Raw genomic sequence first — 25,202 nt, 5'->3', positions numbered from 1 at the left:
GAACCATCATCTAGCACCTGCCAGGTGTCTTCCTATTTTCACTTTAAGTCTCTGTGAAGGTTCAGAGACATCTGGGGAGGGCTATGGATTGTCCATGCTGCTTGTGAGCTCCAACTCCTCTGTGGGGGCCGGGTGTTTCCTCTGGCATAGTCTCAGCCACATGTCAAGATTTGAGGGAATGCAAAATGGTGAAGCAGACAGAAGGCTCAGCTTATAGCCCCATCTAGCCTCCCACAGCTTTGAGGAAGTTGGCATCCCCATGGCCTATAGTAGAGGAAGCAGAGCTCTCAGAAGGCTATGCCAGCACCAGGTCACCTGGAGGCCACCTGCAAGGAGGAAATGGAAAAGTCCAAAAGGAATTGCTGCCTTGTAAGAATCAAAAGCATGAGTCCCATCTGGGAGATGGCTCATCAGGGAAATTGCTTGCCATATAAGCATGAGGACCTGAGTTCAAATCCTCAGTACCCATATTAAATGCTGGGCATTATGGCATGTGCCTAGAATTCCAGCACTAGGCAGGTAGAGACAAGGAGTCGCTCGGGCTCCTGGTTAGCTAGTCTAGCTAAATCAGTAAATTCTAAGTTCAGCAAAAGACCCTGTCTCAAAGAATAAAGTGGTTCTGGGCATGATGGCACATGTCTTTAATCCCAGCACTCAAAAGACAGAAGTAAGAGGATCACTGTGAGTTTGAGGACAGCCTGAGACTATATAGTGAAATCTGGGATAGCCTAGGCTAGAGCAAAACCCTATCACAAATAAATGAAAGAAGGAAGGAAGGAGGAAAAGAAGGAAGGAAGAAACCTAACACTGACCTCGGGCCTCCACTTGCACCCACACGCAAGCACACCATGCACACAAACACATTGAAGGAGAAAGACCCAGATGAAAAGATCCTTGTAAGCATCCGCAGCAGTGCACACTCTTCCTGCATGCTGGCCATCTGAAGCTTGGTTTCTGGACACCTTTAATAATATCCCTTTCTTCCCCATAAACAAAAACTGGCAGTTCCTTTAAATTAGCTTTTCTTTTGACTGTTGCTTGAGCTGAATTCTACTCCATAGTCTATCCATATTTTTTGAGAGGGGGATTCGAGGTAGGGTCTCACTCTAGCCCAGGATGGCCTGGAATTCACTATGTGGTCTCAGGGTGGCCTTGAACTCATGGCAATCCTCCTACTTCTGCCACCCGAGTGCTGGGATTAAAGGCGTGCACCACCACACCCCAGTGTCTATCCATATTTTAAAGAAGTAGAATTAGGAATCACAAAGCTGCAAACATTGGTGAATAGCAGTCACATGTGTGGACCTCTACCATGAAATCCCTTGATTCTGCTCACGTTGTTGGCTTTTGTGTCTTCTAATTCCACAGGGTGATGTTTTATGTTTTCAGAAACAAAAAAGTGATCAGATCAGTGCAACAGAACATTTGAATCAGAAAAAAAGAGAGAGGGAGAGAGAGGACTGCCTCTACCACCCAAAGCACCCTTGCCTATACAGACAGGAATCTCCACATGTGGGTACAAATGAGAGTCAGGGGAGGATTTTTAATGCGGTTTTCCTGTCCCACTCTTGCAGGCTGTGAAATTCTCTTACCAGCTGGGATGCTGGTCACTCCAGTGAAGGTTATCTTTAGATTCTCGTAATGTCCCTTTAAGTTGGCATTTCTTGAAGAGAGGTGTCTGAGCACACTCCTCTACCCCTCTGCCCTAGTTCCACTAAGTGCCCACAGGTATTTGAACAGATCACAAAAGGCTTCTTGTCTATCAAGGACAGGCAAAGCAGTTGGAAAATCCAATCCTTTGCAAAGCATTGTGTACCTCAAGGATTAAAATCCCACATACGATCCAGTTTGCTCATTCTTATTCTATTGCATGAATATGACTTTAAGTCTGTGGTTATTTATAGACACTGTAAGAATATCAGCATGGCTTGCACACCCTCCAAAGAGAAATGCATTCCTTCCAACAGGAGCACAAGAAGTACACACATTGCCCTTGGAACTGTTTGATGTGGACCTAGCAGAAGTACATTGTACAGACTGGAGTCCATGGGGGTTTCCTGACATCAAACAAAAAAATAAGGCTGGCGAGATGGTTTAGCAGTTCAGGAGCTTGCCTGCAAACACAAAGGACCCAGGTTCGACTCCCCAGGACCCACATAAGCCAGATGCACAAGGGGATGCATGCATCTGGAGTTCATTTGCAGTGGCTGGAGGCCCTAATGGGCCCATTCTCTTCCTCTCTCTCTCTCTCTCTCTCTCTCTCTCTCTCTCTCTCTCTCTCTCTCTCTCCCCCACACCTCTTCTTTTCTCTCTCTCTCTCCCTGCCTACTTCTGTATCTCTCAAATAAAAATTAAAAAATAAAATAAAGAGAGAGAATACTCCCCCATCACCCAATATTTCTTCTCAGAAATTTTCCACCTGCGCATTCCCCAAGTTCTGTTCGGCAAGCAATCCCCTACACTTGTATCAAGATCCAGAAAAAAGATATAGAGAATACCAGCATCAAAATACCTAGTTAATTTAAAAAAAAAAAAACTTTCAAAAAGGCAATAAAACAGAGGCTGAGGAAATGGCTCAGCAAGTAAGAATGCTTGTCACACAAGCGTGAGGACCTGAATTCCATGCCCGACACCCACATATAAGGCTGGGCATGGCCATACATGCCTATAACCCCAGTCCTTAGAGGGAAGGGACATAAGGATCACTGGAACTCTCTGGTCAGCCAGTCTTCAAGTACATCAAAGGAAGGCAGGCCCAGGAGACTCTAGAAACTTGTAGCCAGCTAGACTGGCACACACTCAGAGCTGGAAGAGGAGGAGGAAGAGTAACAAAAGAGACCTTGTCTCAAGCATAGTGGAAGGAGCTGTCCTCACACCTCTACATGCATATGGTGGCACATGTAAAACCAACACACACACTCACACACACAAACATTTAAAAGAATAGAAGTGTGGTGGTGCACTCCTTTAATCCTAGCACTCAGCAGGCATTGGTAAGAGGATCTCTAAGAGTTCAAGGCCCCTCTGAGACTCCATAGTGAATTCCAGATCAGCCTGGGCTAGAGTGAGACCCTACCTCGAAAGAACAAACAAAAAAAGAAAAGAAAAGAAAAACGGGGCTGAAGGGATAGATTTACAGTTAAAATGTTTGCCTACAAAGCCTAAGGTCCCAGGTTTGACACCCCAGAACCAATGTATACCAGATGCACAAGGTGATGCACGCATACAATGTCATGCCTGTGCACAGAGGGGGCACATGCATCTGGAGTTTGATTGCAGTTTCTAGAGGTCCTGGTATGCCAATTCTCTCTCTCTCTTTCTCTTCTTCTCTCTCTCTCATAAATAAATAAATTAAATTAATTTTTTTTAAATCTTGAGAAAAGATTCCTCCTTCACAGTGGGTCAAGGGAAAGACTAGGAATACAGGAGCCTTCAGGACTACATGTTTAAGATGGGTGTTGCAGATTGAACTGATAGGAAGGGAAGGGCCAGGAGTCAGTAAGCCTCAAAATTCCAGTTTAAGAAAGAAAGCTCAGGCTGGAGAGATGGCTTAGCAGTTAAGCACTTGCCTGTGAAGCCAAAGAACCCCAGTTCAAGGCTCGATTCCCAGGACCCACGTTAGCCAGATGCACAAGGGGCGCACACATCTGGAGTTCGTTTGCAGTGGTTGGAAGCCCTGGCTCACCCATTCTCTCTCTCTCTCTCTCTGTCTCTTTCTCTCTCTGTCTGTCGCTCTCAAGTAAATAAATAAAAATAAACAAAACAAATTAAAAAAAAAAAAAAACAAAGAAAGCAAGCTCCAGTGTGTTCCCATACTCTCCAACCAATGCTGTCACAAGTGGAAAGGGAGTCACAGACCCCTGCAAACATGGAGGAGAACCCTCCATGCCTGCTTAGTCCCCAAAAAGGGACAGGTCCACCAATTTCCAGAAAGATTATTCTTAGAAGAATTGGCCACATGGAAAAAACATGCATCCCTTTACTCTTCTACCACATCTCTATCCGCTCCCATCAGAGGAGTGTCCAGGACCACCACACCACATTCCCTACCAACTTCCTTCTTTTCTCCTCTGGTTTTATAAGCTCTCTTAAGAAAATAAATCTGGGGCTGGAGAGATGGCTTAGCAGTTAAGGTGTCTGCCTGCAAAGCCAAAGGATCCCAGTTCAACTCTCCAGGGCCCATGTAAGCCAGATGCACAAGGGAGTGCATGAATCTGGAATACATTTGCAGTGGCTGGAGACCCTGGCATGCCCATTCTCTCCCTCTCTTTTTTTTTTTTTTTTTCTCTTTCTCTGTCTGCTTCTTTCTCTCTATCAAACAAATAAATAAATAATAAGTCTAGTTAACATCCGAGGTTTGTCCTGGTAGGAACCTTAGCTCTACCCTAGAAGGCAGCCCTATATTTGTTACTTTTCTCATTTCTGTGGGAAAAGTTCAGGACAAAGGCTGCTTAAGGAAGGGTTCCATTTTGGCTTGCAGTTCAAGAGATATGGTTCATTGTGGTGGGGAAAGTGGGGCAGCAGAAGCATGAGGCATGTAGTCGCCTTCAGTCTGTAGTCATGAGTCAGAGAATGAAAGCTAATATTCAGTCCAGGACCCCAAGACTATGGAATAGTGCTGCCCACATTAGGACCTTCCTACCCCAGTTAAACCCAGTTTAGAACTTCCCCTATGGACATGCCCAGAGATCTATCTTCCAGGTGATTCTAGATCCTGTTGATCAAATTGGTGATATTGACCATCACATCCTCCCGTCTTAGTGTTCATTCACTGTGAACACTGCCACTGATGCCCCAGGTTCTCAGTCCCTCAGTCGCATTATTCGGGTCTCCTCCATTCTGGTTCTAAGAGAAAGGCTGTGTGCACTCTGGAGCTTCTTTATAGTGACCTCACAACATGGCCATGAGAAATGGAGGAACTGACAGTAAAAGTTTTGCCAATGAGCAGATCACCACAGCTCGATATAGTTGGAGAAAAAAGGCCATGTAGACTGTAATGAGAAGCCACATTCTACTCCACAGGCCTGATGTCCCCGAGGTATGAACTCCCTTGCAGCTTTGGATGTAATTAATGTGGTGCAAGTGCAGTGGATTCTTTAGCTCTGGGGAGACCTCTTGGGCAGAAACAGAGGGAAGCCAGAGGCTCTCTTGGGCATCCATGGAGGTCTGTTGCTTGAGTGTGGGAGATAAGGGTATCCTGCTGTTTCCTCCTTGGATAGGCTACAACGCACACCCCAAGGCCATGTTGGAGTCTGGCCCTTTCCAGCTTGCACTAGACCACTCTGGAGGGCACTCTGCTCAGGCTCTTCCCATGGGCCTAGCCTAGTCTATTACAAGTACAGGTGGAGCTACAGAGCCCCACTCTGCTGAGGATAGCCACCTTTGCGGGCCTGGACTCTCCTCACATGATTCTTCTCCTCTTTTATTTCACGAGCATCAGACCTCCATTGGCATCTAAGGCTCTCTCCACCAACTGCTGCTTCCTCCCCTTTCCCGTTCTCTGTGCGCCCCACACAGTAAATCTTTTGCTCCTCTAAATCCTGTCTTAGCATCTGCTTCTAGGAGGATCTGAATTCACACAAAGCTTATGGCTCTTGCAGCTGGTGTGGAGCTGTCCGCTGTCATGATGCTGAACTCAGAAAATGGGCCCAGAAGGCACAACGCGGACCCAATGTATCTGTTTTCTCTCACCATGGCTGGGTAGCCATCACCCCAAGCAGCATGCCACCCCAGCTCTCCTTCACCAGGGAAAGAAGCTAGTATTTTAGAAGACCTTGCCCAAATGCCGAGGTCGAGAGCAAAGACATTGTCAAGAGATCATACCAAGGGTTCTTGTGTGCACTGGTGGAAATCCAAGGGCTGCTGGAACCTTCAAAGTCATCCTCAGTCAATCACAGCTCTAGAAATAGGAGCGGTGTGGCTACTGCCTCTCCTGCTCTCCAGCTTCCCTCAAGCACTTCACACTGGCAAATCCTGGCAAAAACCTAGCAGGAAAAATTCAAGAAAAATAAAATGCAGGGGGAGGAGGATTACTCAGTGGTTAAAGGCACTTGTTTGTAAAGCTTGCTAGCTCTGGTTCAGTCTCTCAGTCCCCACATAAAGAATGATTCACAAAGTAGTGCATGCATCTGTAGTTTATATACAGTGGCTAGAGGCCTTGGTGTGTCCATGCACTCTCTCTCTCTCTTTCTCTCTCTCTCTCTCATAAATAGAAATATATTTTAAATAAAACACAAAGAAAAGCATCGTTCAACCTCTAAAAGTGTCAAATAAGGTCTGGAGAGATGGCTTAGCAGTTAAGGTGCTTGCCTGCAAAGCCTAAGGACCCAGGTTCAATTGCCTGGTATGCATGTGAGCCAGATGCACATGGTGGCACATACATCTGGAGTTCGTTTGCTGTGGCTGGAGGCCCTGGCATCATGCCCATTCCCTCTCTCTCTCTCTCTCTCTCTCTCTGTTCCTTCCTTTTTTTCTCTCTTTTTCTCTCTCTTTTTAGTAAATAAAAATAAGGTTTTATAAGTGTCAAAAAAGAAAAGGAGGGCTGGAGAGATGGCTTAGCGGTTAAGCGCTAGCCTGTGAAGCTTAAGGACCCCGGTTCGAGGCTCGGTTCCCCAGGTCCCACGTTAGCCAGATGCACAAGGGGGCGCACGTGTCTGGAGTTCGTTTGCAGAGGCTGGAAGCCCTGGCGCACCCATTCTCTCTCTCTCCCTCTATCTGTCTTTCTCTCTGTGTCTGTCGCTCTCAAAAAAATAAATAAATAATTTTTTAAAAATTTAAAAAAAAAAAAAAGAAAAGGAAAGAACTAACAAGATCCTGGCCCCACTAGCAGCAGAGAGGAAGCAGAACAGGAGCCACACTTCCTCCACAGCATGCGCTTCCCTGCTTCCTCCGACTGGCTGGGAAAGCTATGGTTGGAAGTAGAGGCCATCTCATGCCAGAGCCACAGCTCTGGTCCTCAATCCCGCCATCCAAATGCTCTGAAAGATTTACTTGTAACTCAGTCACAAACCCTGCCCTCCACTGATGGGAGGCTATTTTTAGCCTCGATGCTATGCCACATGAATATTCATAGATGTGGCTACAGAGATATTAATGTGTTTGATAACAGTGTGCCTCTCCAGACTCCATTGGGGATGCTAATAACATGAAAGTCATGTTAGATTACCTTCCTAAACCCCCCAAATTTTGAAGTCTGATATACATTGAGGTTCCCAGATAGAGGATTACAAATTTATGCTATACAAGATCTCCCCAGGGGAGGGCTTGAGTATAATCTTCATGTTAAAAATGAGGTAGATGTGGAGATGTTAAATAACCTGCCTGGGGTTACACAATAGCAACATACATACTTTAACAGAACAAGACAGGTATGTCAATTTTAAACTTACAGTGAACCAGACTTCACATGGCAGTCAGCACAACTATACCTTAAGGTGGGACCAAAACTTTTTTTTAATATTTTAATTTTATTTATTTATTTATTTGACAGAGAAAGAGGGAAAGAGAAAGAATGGGTGTACCAGGGCCTCCAGCCACTGCAAACAAACTCCAGACGTGTGCACCCCCTTGTGCATCTGGCTAACATGGGTCCTGGGGAATTGAACCTATGTCCTTTGGCTTTTCAGGCAAATGCCTTAACCACTAAGCAATCTCTCCAGCACAGGACTGGAACTTTTTTAAAAATGTTTTGTTTATTTATTTACTTGAGAGAGACAGACAGAGAGTGAAAGAGGTAGAGAGGGAGAGAGAATGGGCCCGCCAGGGCCTCCAGTCACTGCAAATGAACTCCAGGTGCATGCACCCCCTTGTGCATCTGGCTAACGTGGGTCCTGGGGAATCGAGTCTCAAACTGAGGTCCTTAGGCTTCACAGGCAAGCGCTTAACTGCTAAGCTATCTCTCCAGCCTGGAACTGGAACTTTTTAATGGACTGAAAACTACAATAAGAGGCTTGCCATTTGGCTAAGTTGTGCTGTTGGGATTTTACCACAATTCTCACTTTCACCTTCAAAGAAACTATGTGCTCTGACTTTGAGGGGATGCATTTCTTCTCATCTCTTTAAAGCAAAGGAACTTGTTAGAGAAGTTGCCTGGCAAAGAGGGGGGAAAACATCTACTAGACCGAAATCAAAACAAATCATTTTTTGCATATTAATCAGGCGCCTGATTGAAACTGTGCTTGCTGCTTCGAGAGAAGAATATTAAAAGTAAATCATTGCTAATTTAAGCATAACTAATATTTAAAAATATACCTAGAAACAGCTTCATGAAGAATCACTTAAGCTGCATCACACCATCCGCTTTGTTCATAAGACATGCCTGGGTTGGGAGCCCCAATGTCATGACATTTTCCCTGTGAGCAACTGGTAAAAACAGCCATCCCTGTAATACCCAGGGTTTCCATTTTCATGGATCTGTCCCAATTTACTCCTGTCTCTCAAGTGTGCAAGAGGAACCCATAGCAAAGATTCTGACCTGAGGCTTAAACAAAGGAGCTCACACAAAGCTTAATCTAATGATGGGGGTGGGAGAAGCAGGAGATGCTGGAGAAATAGCTCAGTGGGTAATAGTACTTTCCCCAAGCATGAAATCCTAAGGAAACCTGAGACTGAGTTTTGATACCCCACTTTTTTTTTTTTTTTTTTTTTTTTTTTGGTTTTTCAAGGTAGGGCCTTGCTCTAGCCCAGTCTGACCGGAAATGGAATTCACTATGCAGTCTTTGAGTGGCCTCAAACTCATGGTGATTCTCCTTCCTTTGCCTCTCAAGTCCCAGGATTAATGGCATGTGCCACCACACTGGCTTGATTCCCCACATCTTTAATCCCAGCCTGTGAAAAGTAAAGATGGGAAAATCTCTAGGGCTCTCAACACCTGCCCTCCACCATTGCTTGGCTGCTGCAAGAGTGTGGACATTCAGTTCTCACTAGTCCAATGTACCTAGTGCCCCAGAGTTCCTACACTGGGCAGGGCATTGCTACACTCCATCTGAAAGCACCCCTTTCTGAGGTCCCCTTTCTAAGATCTTCCTAATCCCTACTCCTCACTGATTTCTCACCTTGAAGAAAAAAGTTCTACTTTTGGATCACCATACCCAAGATCATTGTGTTCAAGGCTCTGTGATTTCTGTGTAGAGGATAAACGTTATGCTTTGAGGTGGGGATCTCTATGAAGAGGATAAACCTTATGCTTTGAGGTGAGTGCTTCCCCACACTTCTGGAAAGGATCAGCTACCCCGCTGAAGAACCCATCACCAGCACCTGTGTAGACAGAGCCAGAAGGTAAAATGAGAAGAGAGAACATGTCTCATCTGGGTGACCACTCATTACAGGAAGTCTGTCTCCATCCTTTCTCACATTCATGGAGCCCCAAGTTATAAACTGGATCCATCTTTTCCAACAGTCTCCATTCCAGTGATACTAAGTTCAGACCAATAGGAGGTAAAAATGATAATGGCAGGTTCTGAGCAGCCTCTCCTTCCCCATGCCCAGGGTGGAGTCAAATGGAGCAACCACAAAATGTGGAGAGGAAAGCTCCCCTCCCCCACCCCAGCCACTTAAGGAAGAGAGGGAGCAGTGTAGAAGAGGTATCCAGACCTCAACATCGTAAAGCCACATGAACTATTTCAGGGCTTAAAGTAACATTTATCTGTATGAACCATAGTTACTTTTCTTGCCCTTCCAACCATTTATTCCAATGATTCAAGAATAACAAGAAAATCAACAGCAAATGGTCTGTGGAAGATTTAACCTACTTAAAAGGGGGAGAAATGATATGAGGCTACCTGTGTATCATCCCTTGAAGAATCTTATGAAAGTAGAGCCCCAGTAGTCAGGATGCTCTGAGGAGAACCCCATGGGGGAGAACAATGGCTAAAAATAGTACTTGACCCTGAGTATCTGAAAGGAAAATGATGAAATGTTGACCAAAGAGTTTAAAGTGTCTTTGAAGAAAAAAAGAAAAGTACACCCAACTTTTTTAAACTGTGGATGTCATCTTCTGCACTTTCTGGAAAGGAGAAGGTATTCAGCAAAGATGTGGGCTATAGGACCTGACCTTTAAACCAGCTATGGGCAGCCATGTCATAGATCAAGTGTATGGTGAAGTTAACAAGGTGGCAAAAGAGAATGATAAATGCCCCCAGACACCGGCAAGATCACAAGAGGAAAGGGCTAGATCAAGAAGCAGAACCATTGTCATGGGGTCACAAGTAGCTAGAACTACTTGCATGTGGCAAAGAAACAGGGATGAGGGGCAAGATGATGCCATTGCCAGGAATGAAAATTTCCACAAGGCAGCGAGAAAACAGGATCTCGTCTAACCTGTTACTACCAACACGTTCACAATGCCACTGTGGCCCCCTGGCAATGAGGCTTTTTCTCTAGTAAGAGGAAAGAGAAGACTACAGGAGAGGGGCTCATCAGTGCATTGGATCTTGTTTGGTCTGACAGTTTTTAAATTATTTTTAATTTTTATTTTAGAGAATCAGAGAGAGAGAGAGAAGTGGTGTGCCAGGGCCTCAGCCACTGAAATCAAACACCACACGCTTCTGCCACCTAGTAAGCATGTGCAACCTTGCACTTGCCTCACTTTTGTGCATCTGGATTACCTGGGATCTAGAGAGTTGAACCTGGGTCCTTAGGCTTCACAGGCAAGTGCCTTAACTGTTAAGCCAGCTCTCCAGCCATGATCTTTATTTTATTACTTTATTTTATTCCTTTGTCTTAAGGAGTTTTCCATATGCTAAGAACTCAGGGAGGGGCTGTCACCACCCAAGCAGTTCACCACCTAGGAAAGCATCCAGGCAGGGCCAGGCGGTGCTTGCCTGGAGTCCCAGCACTCCGCAGACTAAGGCAGGAGCTTGCAAAGTTGAGGCCAACCAGGGATACATGACCAGATCCTGTCAAAAAAAGGGAGACTGAGCATGGTGACACACAACTATAATTCCAGCACATAGGAGACAGAGACAGGTAGGTTTCTTGTGAAATTGAAACCAACCTGGTCTACATAGCAAATTTCAAACCAACAAGGGATACATAGCCAGACCTTGTCTCAAAAGAGATAGGTGGATTCTGGGGAGATGACTCAAGGAGGTAAAGTGCTTGCCTTGCAAGCATGTGGAGCTGAGTTCAGTTCCTAGTGCCCATATAAAAGCCAGGCATGGCACTATGTGAGAGTCATCCCAGCAAAGGAGAGGCAGAGAATCCTTGAGTCTTTCTAGCTATCAGCTAGCCTGACAAACTGATGAGATTGGGAACAATGAGAGACCCTGTCTCAAAAAAAAAAAAAAAATGAGGAGAGAAATTGCAATTGAGGAAGACAGTGTCAACATCTAGCCTACACACGTGCACACACCACACACATACCTCACACATGCAAGCACTACACATGCATATACCCCCCCACACACACACACCAAGTAACCCTAATCAAACATGTCCAATGGTTCACCATTTGTGGAAGCCTTGTATAAGAAGAACCTCTGAGCACAGTATGGGAGGATGTACCAACTGCTGAGCTGAAATGGTCTCAGAAGGAATGTTTTCATGGGTAAAGACGATAATGTCTCTCCGGGGCCAGACACCACTGTTGCCCATGGGTTACTTTGGTTAAGTGTGTTTCAGCAATGTATTGAGTGATACTAGATGTCAGGTTCTAGCGATCCAATAACAGACAGTTCTTTTCCTAACAGTGCATTGTCCGTGCTCGAACACATGGAAGCTGTGAACATTGGTTACCTGGCAAGAGGGAATTAGGTTGTCAGCTGACTTTATAGTAGGGAGGTTATGCTGGACTATGACATGATAAGGATCCTAAATGTAGAGCCAGGGCTGTAGGAAGCCAATAGACACTAGAAAAGGCAAGGCAATGGATGGATCCCCACCACTAGAGTCTTGAAAAATGACTGCACTCTGCTGATCCTTCTGTTTTGGCCCAGTGACACTCACTTCAAGGTTCTGATCTCCATGTTTGTAAGATACTAAATCTGTTGTGTAAGACACTGTGTTTGAAAGTTACTGTCAGTGTTTTGCATCTGGTAAAAGGGTGAAGCCAAGAGGATGGTGGAAGGCATGTGACAGCAAAAGATGGGAGTCCAGGGTTCTCTGGTCTTCTAACTCTGCCATTAATTCATAATTTATACATTCACTCAGCCAGATCAAGGAGCCAGATATGGGCACAATAGAAAACAAGGGGGGGGCTGGAGAGATGGCTTAGTGGTTAAGCGCTTGTCTGTGAAGCCTAAGGACCCCGGTTCGAGGCTTGATTCCCCAGGACCCACATTAGCCAGATGCGCAAGGGGGCGCACATGTCTGGAGTTTGTTAGCAGTGGCTGGAAGCCCTGGCACACCCATTCCCTCTCTCTCTCTCTTTCTGTGTGTGTGTGTGTGTGTGTGTGTGTGTGTGTGTGTGTGTGTCTTTCTCTCTCTGTCCCACTCAAATAAATAAATAAATAAAATGAACAACAACAATAGAAAACAAGGCATGAAAGTTTCTACTTCTTGAGATGCTTACAATCTAGTTGGAGAGCTGATGAGATGTAAATAAAATGACACCCAGGGCCAGGGTGTAGCTCAGTGGTAGAGTATGTGCTTAGCATGTGTGAGGCTCCAGGTTCAAGACCCAGCACAAGAACAATAAAAGGAAAGTCAAGTGGTAATCAGCTCTGTGCATGAACTGAAAAATCACAATGCATGAGAAAGTCCCTTGAGGAGAAGACACTTGGCATTTAAATTGAAATCTCTAAGGCTGGGGAGATGGCTCAGTGGGTAAATGCTTGCCACACAAGCCTGAGGACTTGATCCCCAACACCCACATAAAATGCCAGGTTTGGCAGCATGTGCCTTTACCCCAGAACTAGGGAGGTAGAGAAAGGAGTGTCCCTGGGGCTTACCAGCTAATTTGTCTAGCCCAGTCAGTGAGCTCTAGATTCAGTGGGTGACTCTGTCTCAAAAAGTAAGGTAGACAGCAATCAAGTGCCAATCTCTGACCTCCCTATGCACAGGTAAACATGCATATGCATCCCATACACACACATCTCAGCAAATAATGTATGTAGAGAGAAATAACAAAGGAAGAATATACTTGATGTTGACCTGCAGCCCACAGTGCACATGCACACATGTACATGTATACACACATACTCACATACACATACATATACACAGAAAAAACTATAAAAATATATAATTATAGATTCCCAGGAAATTGGAGAACATATGGGAAGCCTTGAGCACCTTGACTCAGTTTCCCCTAATGGAAACATCTGCCATACCTATACCATAATATCAAACCCAGGAAGCTGACATTGGTACAGTCTTAAGAATCATTCATATTTTACCAGTTCGACATGGTTTGTATGGAGGACATGTATAGTTCTCCTCAGTCACACCACATGCACCCGCTCATGTCAAACCACAACAACTGTGATATGACTGCTCCATAACCCAGGTCTGCCTTGGACAACCCTTTTATAGGCACAACCATTTCCCCATTCCCCACCTATCTTTGCAACCTATAATCTTTTGTGCATCATCACAATGTTATTATTTCAAGAGGTATAAAGGAACTGCATCCTATGCAACATTTTGATCCTTGGTTCTTTCACTGATAATGCCCTTGGAAGCCATCCACATTGTTCCAGACATCAATAATATGCTTTTTTTAATGAGTGAGCAGCATTCCACAGTACAAATGTGTATAGTCCCTTTAGATCACTCACTTCTTCACCTGTAGAATATGCTAAGAACATTGTTACATACAACTTTTTGTGTGAACACAAACACTCATTTCTCTGGGGTAAAAATTTTCCCCAAGACTACAACTGCTGAGCCATATCATGCTTCTGGGTACCCTGTTCTTTCCATTGATCTGTGTCTATCCCATAATCTGACACTGCCTGATCACAGTGGGGTTTAATGACACTGAGTCACATAGACTGATTCTCCCCCACTTTATTTCTATTTGTCATAATTATATGGCCTATTCCAGCTCTTTAATCTTTTCCAATAAATTCCTAGAATAAGTTTGTATGTTACTGCAAAAACACACAAAAACTTGCAGGGATTTTTATAGTAACCACATTGGACCTATAGATCAGTGTGGGCAGAACTGACATCTTTACTATGTTGAGTCTCTGAAGACAATATGACTTGGCATTATTTAGATATTTGATTTCTTGCACCAGAATTTTATAATTTCCAGAATATAGTTTCTCTACATGTTTTGTCAGATTTATACCTAAGTTTTTCATTTTGGGGGCCTGACTGTAAATGGCATTGCTTTTAATTTTAGTTTCCATATGTTTGTGTTTGGCATAGAGAAACGCAATTGACTTTGTGTTTCTCTTGTACCTTGAAGTCTTGCTGAAATCACTTACTCATTCTAGAAGTTTTTATAGGGATTTTTTTTAATGTAGAAAAATATGTCACCTAGAAATGAGAAAAAATTTTATTTCTTCATATCCAGTCTGCATGCCCTTTTAACATTTTAAAGATTTTCTCTACTTCTAAACAAATAAACTAGTATAGAATTTCAACCAATTTCTGGGTATGGGAAATAAAGAATGGAGCCATTCACAAGAGAAAGTTGAAGGAAGAGAAATCAACAATTCTCCCTGAAGGACATCTGAGCACAAATGTCAAGTGGGTGATTAGAAGCTTGAGGCCAAATCCTTAGAGGAGAATTCAAAGATGGAGATAAAGTTTGGAAGACTCAGCAAGATATTTAATCTCTCAGAATCTGTTTTCTCATAATAAAACAGAAATACCACTGCCTTCCCAGAAGGTTGTTGCCCTCCCAGTGAATGACTACCCATCTTTCCTTGCAAAAAAAGAAATGTCCTGGGGAAGTCTGCCTGGGGAATAGTCACACCAGGAAACTGTCTATCAACACAGACCAATCCTTCTCTTTGCAAGTCTCAAGATCACCTGCAATTCTCTTTGGACCCACCCTGGTTCTTACAAAGCCAATGGGTTAAATTTTAGTGCTCATATAGTGGCTGTTTGGGACTTCATCCTACACATGGCCCCGGGTCAGAAGATAATCTGTAATTCAGAGAAGAAATAGAATGCTTGCTTGGCATTTTGATCTGCCTGCGTCTATAGGTCACGAGTTTTTCAATATACTTGAAGGTGTTAACAAAATGCAAAATGGTGTGTGTCAACACTGAGCGCCATCAGGGAAGGGGATGTTGGATGCAATTCATACATAGGTCACTGCATACTGATCAGAGGGTGTCCCGCAAGCAAACTGATCTGAAGCAGGCAGGATGAGAATAAATGCTTCTGACAGTATTCCAAGAGCACCAATTTCCAATCAGCTTGTCTTTATCCACTCTGAGGTCTCAAATAGGAATTTCTTCAAAGCCATAACATTTTGAAATGCCTCTCCTTCAAACATTAAAAATAAAAAAAGCAAACAAAACACACAGCTTTTCAGATAGGTTTATGTGCTTGCCCCCCACCCACCACCACCACCATTCTCATTTGATATCAACTACAGCAACCTGCTGTGGCCATATTGATTTACATCATGAGCAGTACTGAGGGACAAGGTGGGGAGGGCAGGTTATCTGCCCTCCATTCATACAAACCCTGAGTTGTCTCGTGAAAACTGCAGAGTTCACCCGTTTGCATCCCGCTCCTCACCTGGCAGCACACATCCAAGAGTGCCCGGCATGCGCTCTTCACCAGCCTCAGCATGGGCCTCAGTGCGCCTGCAATGTAGCGGCCAGGTCGATGGCCCAGGAAAAGGGCTGCATGACAAACTCTGTAGTCAGCTGCACCTGAGGGCTCGTGAGTGAACAAAAGCATGGCTCCAGACTTCTTAGAATAACGAACACTGATTTCTGTTTTTCAAAAGACAGTTTCAAACTATCAGTGGGGAGCTGGAGAGATGGCTCAGTGGTTGAAGGCACTTGCTGACAAAGCCTGCCAGTCCTGTTGTGATTCCCAAGTACCCATATAACACCAGACGCATAAAGTGGCACATGTGTCTCAAGTTTGTTTCCAGTGGCAATGACCTGGTGCATCTATTCTCTCTTTCTCTCTAATAAATAATAAAATTTTTTTAAAAAATCAATTAGGGCTGGAGAAGATGGCTTAGTGGCTAAGTCATTTGCCTGCAAAGCCAAAGGACCCTGGTTCATTTCCCCAGGTCCCACATAAGCCAGATGCACAAGATAGCGCATGCTTGTGGAATTCGTTTGCACTGGCTGGAGGCCCTGGCACACCCATTTTTTTTCTCTCTCTCTCTCTCTGTCTCTCCCCTCTCTCTTTCTCTCTCTCTCTCTCAACTTCTTTCTCTCTCTCTCTCAAATAAATAAATAAAATACATTTTTAAAAAGTAGCAATGAGTTCCACCATTCACCTATTGAGATTGAGACAGGATAGAAAGATAGAGAAAATTTGTAGACATGAGAAGGGAAAGTAGTTCCCTACTCAGGAATCTCACCAGAGGAGAAACAAGTATTTGAGCACAATTAATGATTGCTTAAGGACTTTTCTCTCTTTCTGAGTTATCAACCTACAATTTTTCAGGAATCTTACCTGGAATATCATTTGCAGTAATAGCCATGCCCTGTACCCCTTGTATATACCTCACGGCTCCTGGCTTTATTGCTTCAGGTTTGGACATCTCCAGAGACTCCCCATAATCTCAACTAAGAAAGTAGAAAACAGAGGTAGAGGAGGGGAGAACCCCTGGAAACTGACTGAACAATGGCATTCCAAAGGGCTCTGAATCTCCTGTCCACAGGTACCAGGACATTTGAATGTGGCTCTCATGAATGTCTAATTCTTTCCCTGAGTGACTCTCAGAAAAGCCCACGCCCATGCTCTCATTCTTTGTCTGGAATCCCATTGGTCAAGGAGGCAGAGAAAGGAAAATCACTGGGGCTTACTGGTCAGTCAGACCAAAATCAGCAGGTCCAGTGAGAGACTCTATCTCAAGGAAATGATGCAGAAGAGTAATAGAGGACAACACCTGGTATTCTACTCCAGCCTCCACATGCATGTGCTCAGGGCATACTCAGCTGTGCACACACACATGAACACATTATACATGCATGTGCCACACGTATGCCACAACTAAAAAAGAAAAAAAACAGAAATCACAGTGTTCTGTTCTCCCTACATGGTGCTCAGTATAGCATGTTACCTGGTCTCTGAGATTCCCCTGCTGTCAGTAGGGTACTGCCAACCTAGAGATGCCCCTTCTCCTTGATTCCTCACATCCAAGTGCTGTAGTTCTGGGTCTTTGCATGTGTCCTGTGAAGTGTTCCTGGGATGATGAACAAACATATGCTTATCCCAGAAAAGCCACCAGCACCAGACTGTTGAATCCACTCAAGTCTACTTTGGGGAACCAGTGAGTTTAGTTAAGGTTATTTACAGGAGCATGGGCAACTTCCAAATGTCTACACCACCAAAGAAAGTCTCTCCCTGGACTGAGGATATGGTACTTTCTTGCAAAGCTTGCTAGCAGGGTTCAATTATCCAATATCCATGCCAAGGCAGATGCACATGCATTTGGAGTTTGTTTGCAATGGCAAGAGGCCATAGCATCTCTCTCATTTTCTCTCTGTGTATCTCTCTCTCCGTCTCTGTCTCTGTCTCTGTCTCTCTCTCTCTCTCTCACACACACACACACAAATAAATAAATAAAATATTTTTAAAAGAGGGGATAAAGTGATATCTCAGTGGTTAATGCACTTGTCTGCAAAGCCTAGTGACCCAGATTCCATTCCCCAATGTCCACATAAAGCCAGATGCACAAAGTGGTGCATGCACCTAACATGTGTTCACAGTGACTGGAGGCCCTAGGGCACCCATATCCATATTCTCTCTATCTATCTCTCTCTCTTTCCCTCCCTCCCTCTCCCTCTCCCTCTCTCTCTATTCTCAAAACAAGCTGGTAAATGTGCTAACATAGGATATTTGGTCAAATCAGTTGAGACTTCAGAAAGGCTATCATTTTTGACAGTATCTCACACATTCATACACACACACACACACACACACACACACACACACACACACAACTACAGGCTGATGAATGACCCTTTGCTTACTCCTGTTTAATGCCTCTTTCCCCTCTTCCCTTCTCCACCCACCCACAACTCAGCCTTTCCAGTAACTACTTACTATGGCCCCTGATCTCCTTGCTAATGTTCTCTTTCCTTGTTCCTACTTTTGTTGTCTGCATCTATTTCTGTTAGCAGGGAAGCTGGCTGGCTCTGCGGGTCCTTTCAAATCAGGCTGCTTAGGTCTCTGGTCAGTCAGAGCCAGACTTCACAAGATCCAGACAGCAGAGAGCAGTGATGTGAGGTCAACTGGACCTGAAGGAGGCAGATACCCAAGTGCCTCTCTGCAGGAGGTCAGTGACAGCCTGGCCCTCTACAGGAAGGAGGGACAGAAAGCCCTAAGACATAGCCTGGGCACAAACCTCACTGCAGATACTTGAAGGCAAGAGAAAGAACAAATCAGCTATGTCCAGCTTCTGGTCCCTGGGCTAGCTGCAGTAAAATAGCAACTCATTTCCATCTTAACAGGATTTTTACACATTTTCTCATTTGGAAAGGATGCCAACTGGATAGGAAAGGTATTCAGTGTTAAAGTAGCCCTCAGCACCCAAAAGGGATTAAGTCATTTTTACAAACCTATGATTACATCAGAGTCAGAGCCATGACTAAGCCTAAATCTGTAATTCCAAATAAAAGCCAAAATGCATCCAATCCTAGTCTAGCCAAGGACTAGGAAGATCTTGTCCCTTGTTAATAACATCTTTAAAGAAACTATGAAATATCTCAAGGGATAAGAAGCAAAAGTTAAGAAGTTCCACTGCCATATATTCTTAAAGTTTTCTTTTATTTTTTTTTTATTTTAGAGAGAACAAAAGAGAGAGAAAGACAGAGGCAGAGGGAGAGAGAGAATTGGCATGCCAGGGCCTCAGACACTGCAATCAAACTCCAGACGCTTGTGCCACCTTGGGCAAATGTGCAACCTTGAGTTTGCCTCACCTTTGTGCATCTGGTTTACATGGGATGTGGAAAGTTGAGCATGAGTCCTTAGACTTCTCAGGCAAGCACCTTAACCACTAAGCCATCTTTCTGGCCCTACTGCCATATTTTCAAAGGTAACATGCCTGACACTGTTCCACTTTCTATGAAGGACTCGGGAGAAATCATATCACTCACTAGTAAGAGTGGCCCACAGAAAAACAAAATCACCTGTCACTATTGTGGATCCGTCTCTTTCTCTCTGGACTGCCATCCTTCAGTTATGACCCTCGTCACCTTCCTCTGCCCACTCCTCCCAGCAACCTCTAGACTACCTTCTGTACCTACAGTCCTGTAAGGAAAGCTTGCTTGCAAGGCCATCCATGCCATAGGATGGGTACTTCACTCCTTCTCTGCAGAACAGCATTACAGAGCAGGAATGTGTCAGGGCATGTTCCAGCTGGTGTAGACACTGGGGATGCCTCCACCATTTAGCTATTATAAGTAATACTTCAGTAAATATTTTATCAAATAGTTTATGTGAATATATCCTTTCATTTCTCTTTTTATAGATACCTTGGAGCAGAAGGGCTAGGTTAAATGGTAACTGTATTTAATATATTCCTGCTGTATAATTTGGGGTAGGGTCTGGGGAGGTTGTTTGTTTTTTTTCCAGGCTCTTTGCTTCTTACACCAGTACGACCACCCACACACACCTCTTTTCTGCCTTGTGCTGAATTAACCCTACTTAGCTCCAGTTTTTCTTTCTCTTGGTTACAAAGCTCTCTATTCTATATTTATTCTTTTAGTGATTAGCCCTTAAACTTTTAACCTTTAATTTTAATCTTTATGTATTTAAACCACATGCACTTCTCTAATAATATCTCTGTATCTATCCTCCCTCCAAAACAAGGCAAGTAAGATTATGTGTGTTTATGTCCCTACTCCCCCCATACCTGCTACCCCACCTCCATGCTGGAATCCCAGTGGTTTTTTGCATGTTCTTTGAAAACATTTCTTCAATTAATCCTGCTTTAGGCAGCTGTAGACATTGCTCACCACTGGATCTCTCCACTTCCTCCTGAACTAATTTTTCTTCTTGCTGAATTACAGCCTTTAGAAGTTTTTTTCTGAGTCTGTGGGTGGTATCCCTTAAATCCACACATTTGAAAAAGCCTGCATTTAAACCACTTATTTGAATGTCCTGCTTTGATGAAAACTGTGTGATGTCTCCCAATTTTACTCAAAGTAAAAGTCAAACTTCTTCCCATGAGGGCCCCATCTGGCTCCCATTCCACTCTGACCACGGCAACAGATACTTGTCCCTCGATGCCACACGTCAGCCACTTCCTTCTCTGTCACTCTACTATGGGCAGGGGGCAGCTCCACTCAATTGCTTGTTCCCTCCCAATTTCCCCTAATTTTGCTCAGATGTCACCTTCTCCATGAGGACCTAGGACTTCACTGTCAGGTTACCTTCTTTGGCCTCTTTGACCTCATTGCCACATGACCTCTATGAATCTCCCTGACCACACGGTCACACCACTTCCTCTGTGAAGGTCCTGACCTTGCCATCATGTCACCTCCTCTGTGAGGACTCTTGTCCTTACTGTCTCCTGCCTCCTGTCACCTCTTGTTCCCTTTACTTTCCATTCTTTTTATGGTGTTCATCACTTTCTCGTGTCCCGTATTGTTTAATGATGGTGTACCCTCAAGTCCCGCCCTGCTCAGTACCACAGACACCTACAATTTCCAGGCTTCCTGTTCCCTCTGACTTTTACAAGGTTCAACCAAGGGGAGGCATTACCAGGAGAGTGAAAGGTGGGGGGAAAGATGCTAAGAGCCGGGTGTTGTGGCGCACACCTTTAATCTCAGCACTCAGGAGGCAGAGGTAGGAGGATCGCTGTGAGTTCAAGGCTACAGAGTGAATTCCAGGTCAGCCTGAGCTAGAGTGAGACCCTATCTCAAAAAACCTTCTCTTCTCGCTCATCCACATACTTCTTTCCTAGCCTCTCTCCCAACCAGGGCTGCTGTCAGGCGCAACCCCAGCAACTCTCCGGTCTCTTTGTCCCGTAGAGTGGAGGTTGCTCTTAGCTTGTTATGTGCGTTCAGTAAACTTGGTGGTCAAAGATGAGATGACAGGCCTTCATGCTTATGCAGTAAGTGCTCTTAACTGCTGAACCATCTCCCCAGCTCTAATTCTAGCTGTCTTATGGGCATAGAATACATTCCATTATCTCCTTCTTTTGCTCATAGAGTCAGAGTATGATTCAGGTTTCTGTTGGCCAGTGTTTCTGAGTCTTCCCTCTAGTTCCAGGGATGTGTGTGAATGACTCATAGCATTGCTTCCTACCCTGTTTCCACATCTTAGTGTGTGCTTCTTATAAGATACCTTCCAAATGCTTCCATTTATCCTGGCAGGTGACCAGCCTGGGAGGCTCTAGGCACCCCAGGTCCCTACCTGACGACCCTAAGGACCAAGAAAATGAAACTCTCAGATGGCACACACTTTTAGAAGGAGGAGGAGTGCAAATATACATACTAATAAGATGGATGTGGTTTTTGGTCTAACACAAGACAATTCAAGCATACACTAATTTCACATATGCAGAAGAATGACATAGGAAAATATTTTTTAAACTTTATTTTTGTCACTAAACCATCATGTTTCCATGAGATCAGAAAACTGTATATGTATAGTAACATACTGCAGTTTTTATTTTTATTTATTGTTGAGAGAGAGAGAAAAAGGCAGATAGAGTGAGAGAATGGGTGTGCGAAGGCCTCCAAATGAACTCCAGACACATGCACCACCCAGTGTATCTAGCTTATGTGGGTCCTAGGAACCTGGATCCTTCAGCTTTGCAGGCAAATGCCTTGACCACTACGCTGTCTCTCAAATGCCTTAACCACTAAGATATCTCTCCAGACCCTTAACTCCATCTTCTGCTAATTACTCCCATTGATTGAACTTCCTAGAAGAAAAGTAGGAAGGAAGAAGGAACTGGGTAGGAAGACCCTAAGGCTATAGTTCAGTTCTAGGAAACTTTTGACACAGCTGATAAGGAGTCTTCAACCAAAAGCTGCCAGTTAGAGAGCCCCCCAGCACTGTGATGACAAAGGACCACTGTGTTGGGTCATTGGCTGGGAGGCAGACTAGGGCAAGTGTGATTTCAGGGCAAATACTGGAGAATACAGACCAGCAGCAACTGGAACTGACAATCAACTATCCTCTCTCAACAGGAGGTCAGAGAAGTCTATTTCCATGGTATCCAGCTTCAGCTTTGCAGTTCAGCATACATTTAATCCAATGAGACAGAAGCACCAGTAGTCTCTAACTATGAGGTATGGTAGGCACTTTCTAACCACTTAAATACTTGGTTTGGATCATGCATTTGTCATAAACATTATGTAACAGGACAAGTGCCCAATATACTCCATATATGACCATTTATACTGGGGGGGGGGGGGCAAAATACATTTATTATGGCCAAATTGTCCCTGAATATCTACCAGGTTCCAGGCACTGTGCAGACTTGGTGGTATAAGACAGTATCTGCACACAGGCAGCTTGCATTCTAGGGGAAAGATACAGTAAGCCGCAAAACAAAACAAGGTAGTGAGGAACCAGAGAGATGGCTCAGTGATTAAGGTGCTTGCCTGCTAAGCCTAACAACTTGGGTTAAGTTTCCCAGTGCCCACATAAATCCAGTTGCACAAAGTGGCACATGCATCTGGAGTTTGTTTGCAGAGAGTGGAGGCCCTGGCATACCCATTCTTTCTGTCTGCCTCTCTTCTCTCTGTCTCTTTCTGCTTGCAAATAAATAAATAAAACTATTTCTTAATTTTGTGAATTAAGTTATGTGAATTGTTTTAATTGATCTCACAAAATAAACTTTTTTAAAAAAAAGAAGATATTAAGATGGTGTCAGTTACCTGCTTTTGTCAAGGTCAAAACACACCAAACCAGAAGCAGCTGATAAAAGGAAGGGGTTTATTTCCACTTACAGCTCCAAGGGAACGATTTATGATGGTGAATCAACATGGGAAAAGCAGGCAGAGGGCCATCACATCTTGTCCCATCAGCTGGGAGGAAGCAGCAAGGCTGAGCTAACTTGCACTGGCAGGTGAAGCTGAATTATAAGCCCTCAAGACCCATCCCCAGTGACATCTACCCTATCAAGGTTCCCCTGCCCAAAGGCTCCCCAGCTTTCCCAAATTGCCACCAACTGGGGACCAAGTGCTAAAACACATGAGCCCCTATGGACTGCGAGGCTCTGGAGAAGCAGCTAGCTGGGCTGCAGTTCTGAGAGCAGGAAATGCAAAAACAAGGCCGGGTGAAGACCAACTCCACCTCTACCCAGAAAAATGAGAGAGAGGGCTGGAGAGATGGCTTAGTGGTTAAGGCACTTGCCTGCAAAGCCGAAGGACCCAGGTTCGAGTCCCCGGGACCCATATAAACCAGATGCACAAGGTGGTGCATGTATCTAGAGTTCATTTGCAAGGGCTAACGACCCTGGTGTATCCATTCTCTCTCTTTTACTCTCTCTCTCTATTTAACTCTCTCTCTCGCTCTCTTTCTTCCTCCATCTTTCTCTCTCTCAAGTAAATAAAATAAATAAATTAAAAAAAAATAAAGATGAGAGAGAGAAATTGGCACTTGGAAGCTTCTTTGATGATGGTCCAGGAATTTATACCAGCTGCAGCAAAAGCAGGAAGCCAAGCCTTTCCTCACAGTTGCAGAGTGGGATGAACCTGCAGATATGCTTTGTCAAGGACAGTGGCAGTGACAAGGACAGCAATGCAGATGACAGTAAGATGGAAACCAGCTTGGATAACCCTTGTCTCCCGTGAGCAGATAGAGTTCTTCCTATTCTGATAGAGACACTACTGAGGAGGAATCTGAGTCTTTGGGTGATCTGGACTTCCTCACAAGACAAAAGAAATTGCAAGCTGAAGCCAAAATGGCCCTGGCCATGGCCAAAATGCAAGCAGAAGTGGAAAAACAGAAGAGGAAAAAGTAGCCTGTCACTGATCTCCTGCCACACATGTCTCATAAAGTGAATGCTTGATGAAAAGAAGTTTAAAACCCACCAACCTGAGAGACATGACTATGGGGCAGCTACAAGTAATAGTCAATGACCTCCCTTCCCAGATCAAAAGCTTGAATGAAGAGTTGGTCCAGCTGCTCCTCATCTGGGATGAGCTGCATATGGAGCAGGATGGACAGCTGGTGCACACTGAAGACACAACCAGACACACAGAGAGCCAGCAGAAGCACATGGCAGAGAAGATGTCTGACAAGTGAAAGGAGCCATCCACCCAGTGGACACACTAGACCTTATTTTGCTTCTTGGGTTGTGAAACATGCTATTGCCAAAGGTGCCGGCTAGACAAGTATCAGTGCTCATTATCGATGATGTCTGAAGCTTCCTGTCCAGTGATTGGCTTTTGCTTCTTAATTTATTGTAACTTTTTACTCATGCCATTTACTATCAGGCATTTTAATAAAATATCGTTACAAGAAAATGTACAGTATTACACCATCAACAACTGAGGATAACCAGAGAGTAGTTTTAACTTTATTTTTATTTGTTTAGAGACTTTTTTCAAGATCTATTTTATTTATTTATTTATTGGAGACAGAAAGAGAGAGAGAATGGGCATGCCAGGGCCTCTAGCCACTGCAAACAAACTCCAGGCACATGCATCACCATATGCATCTGGCTCACGTGGGACCTGAAGAATCGAACCTGGGTCCTTAGGCTTCGCAGGCATGCACCTTAACCACTATGCCATCTCTACAGCCCCACTGTTTAGAGATTTTTTAAGTTGGAGCAGTATTTACCATTGTCTACTTTCATTCTTCACTGTAGTTTTAAAGAACTGTAAATGACAGTGCTATTCAAGTCAAAAACTACATGCCCACCTAGTAGTGAAGTAGCTCTTCGTAATACGTATATTTTAATCAGTTTTCAACATTTTGTGAATGTTGACTACCTGACATTCATTTTTAGATGTGCTATTAACATTCTGCTGGATCCAAGAGTTCCTTGAGAGTTTTATGTATAAATATGTAAAATAAAAATTAAAACTTTGTGTCCAAAAATGCCTTAAGAGGGCTAGAGAGATGGCTTAGTAGTTAAGCACTTGCCTATGAAGCTTAAGGGACCCCAGTTCAAGGCTCGATTCTCTAGAACCCGAGTTAGT

At 44.2% G+C, this 25,202-nt stretch overlaps 1 pseudogene; it reads left to right on the top strand.

Moving 5' to 3' along the window:
• Positions 1-23,254: 23,254 nt before the first annotated feature.
• Positions 23,255-24,300, top strand: LOC101612967 (annotated as a pseudogene).
• The last annotated feature ends 902 nt before the right edge of the window (positions 24,301-25,202 follow it).

This window comes from Jaculus jaculus, chromosome 17 (assembly GCF_020740685.1).
Source record: "Jaculus jaculus isolate mJacJac1 chromosome 17, mJacJac1.mat.Y.cur, whole genome shotgun sequence".
NCBI lineage: Eukaryota > Metazoa > Chordata > Mammalia > Rodentia > Dipodidae > Jaculus > Jaculus jaculus.
This window is presented reverse-complemented; position numbering and strand designations above follow the sequence as displayed.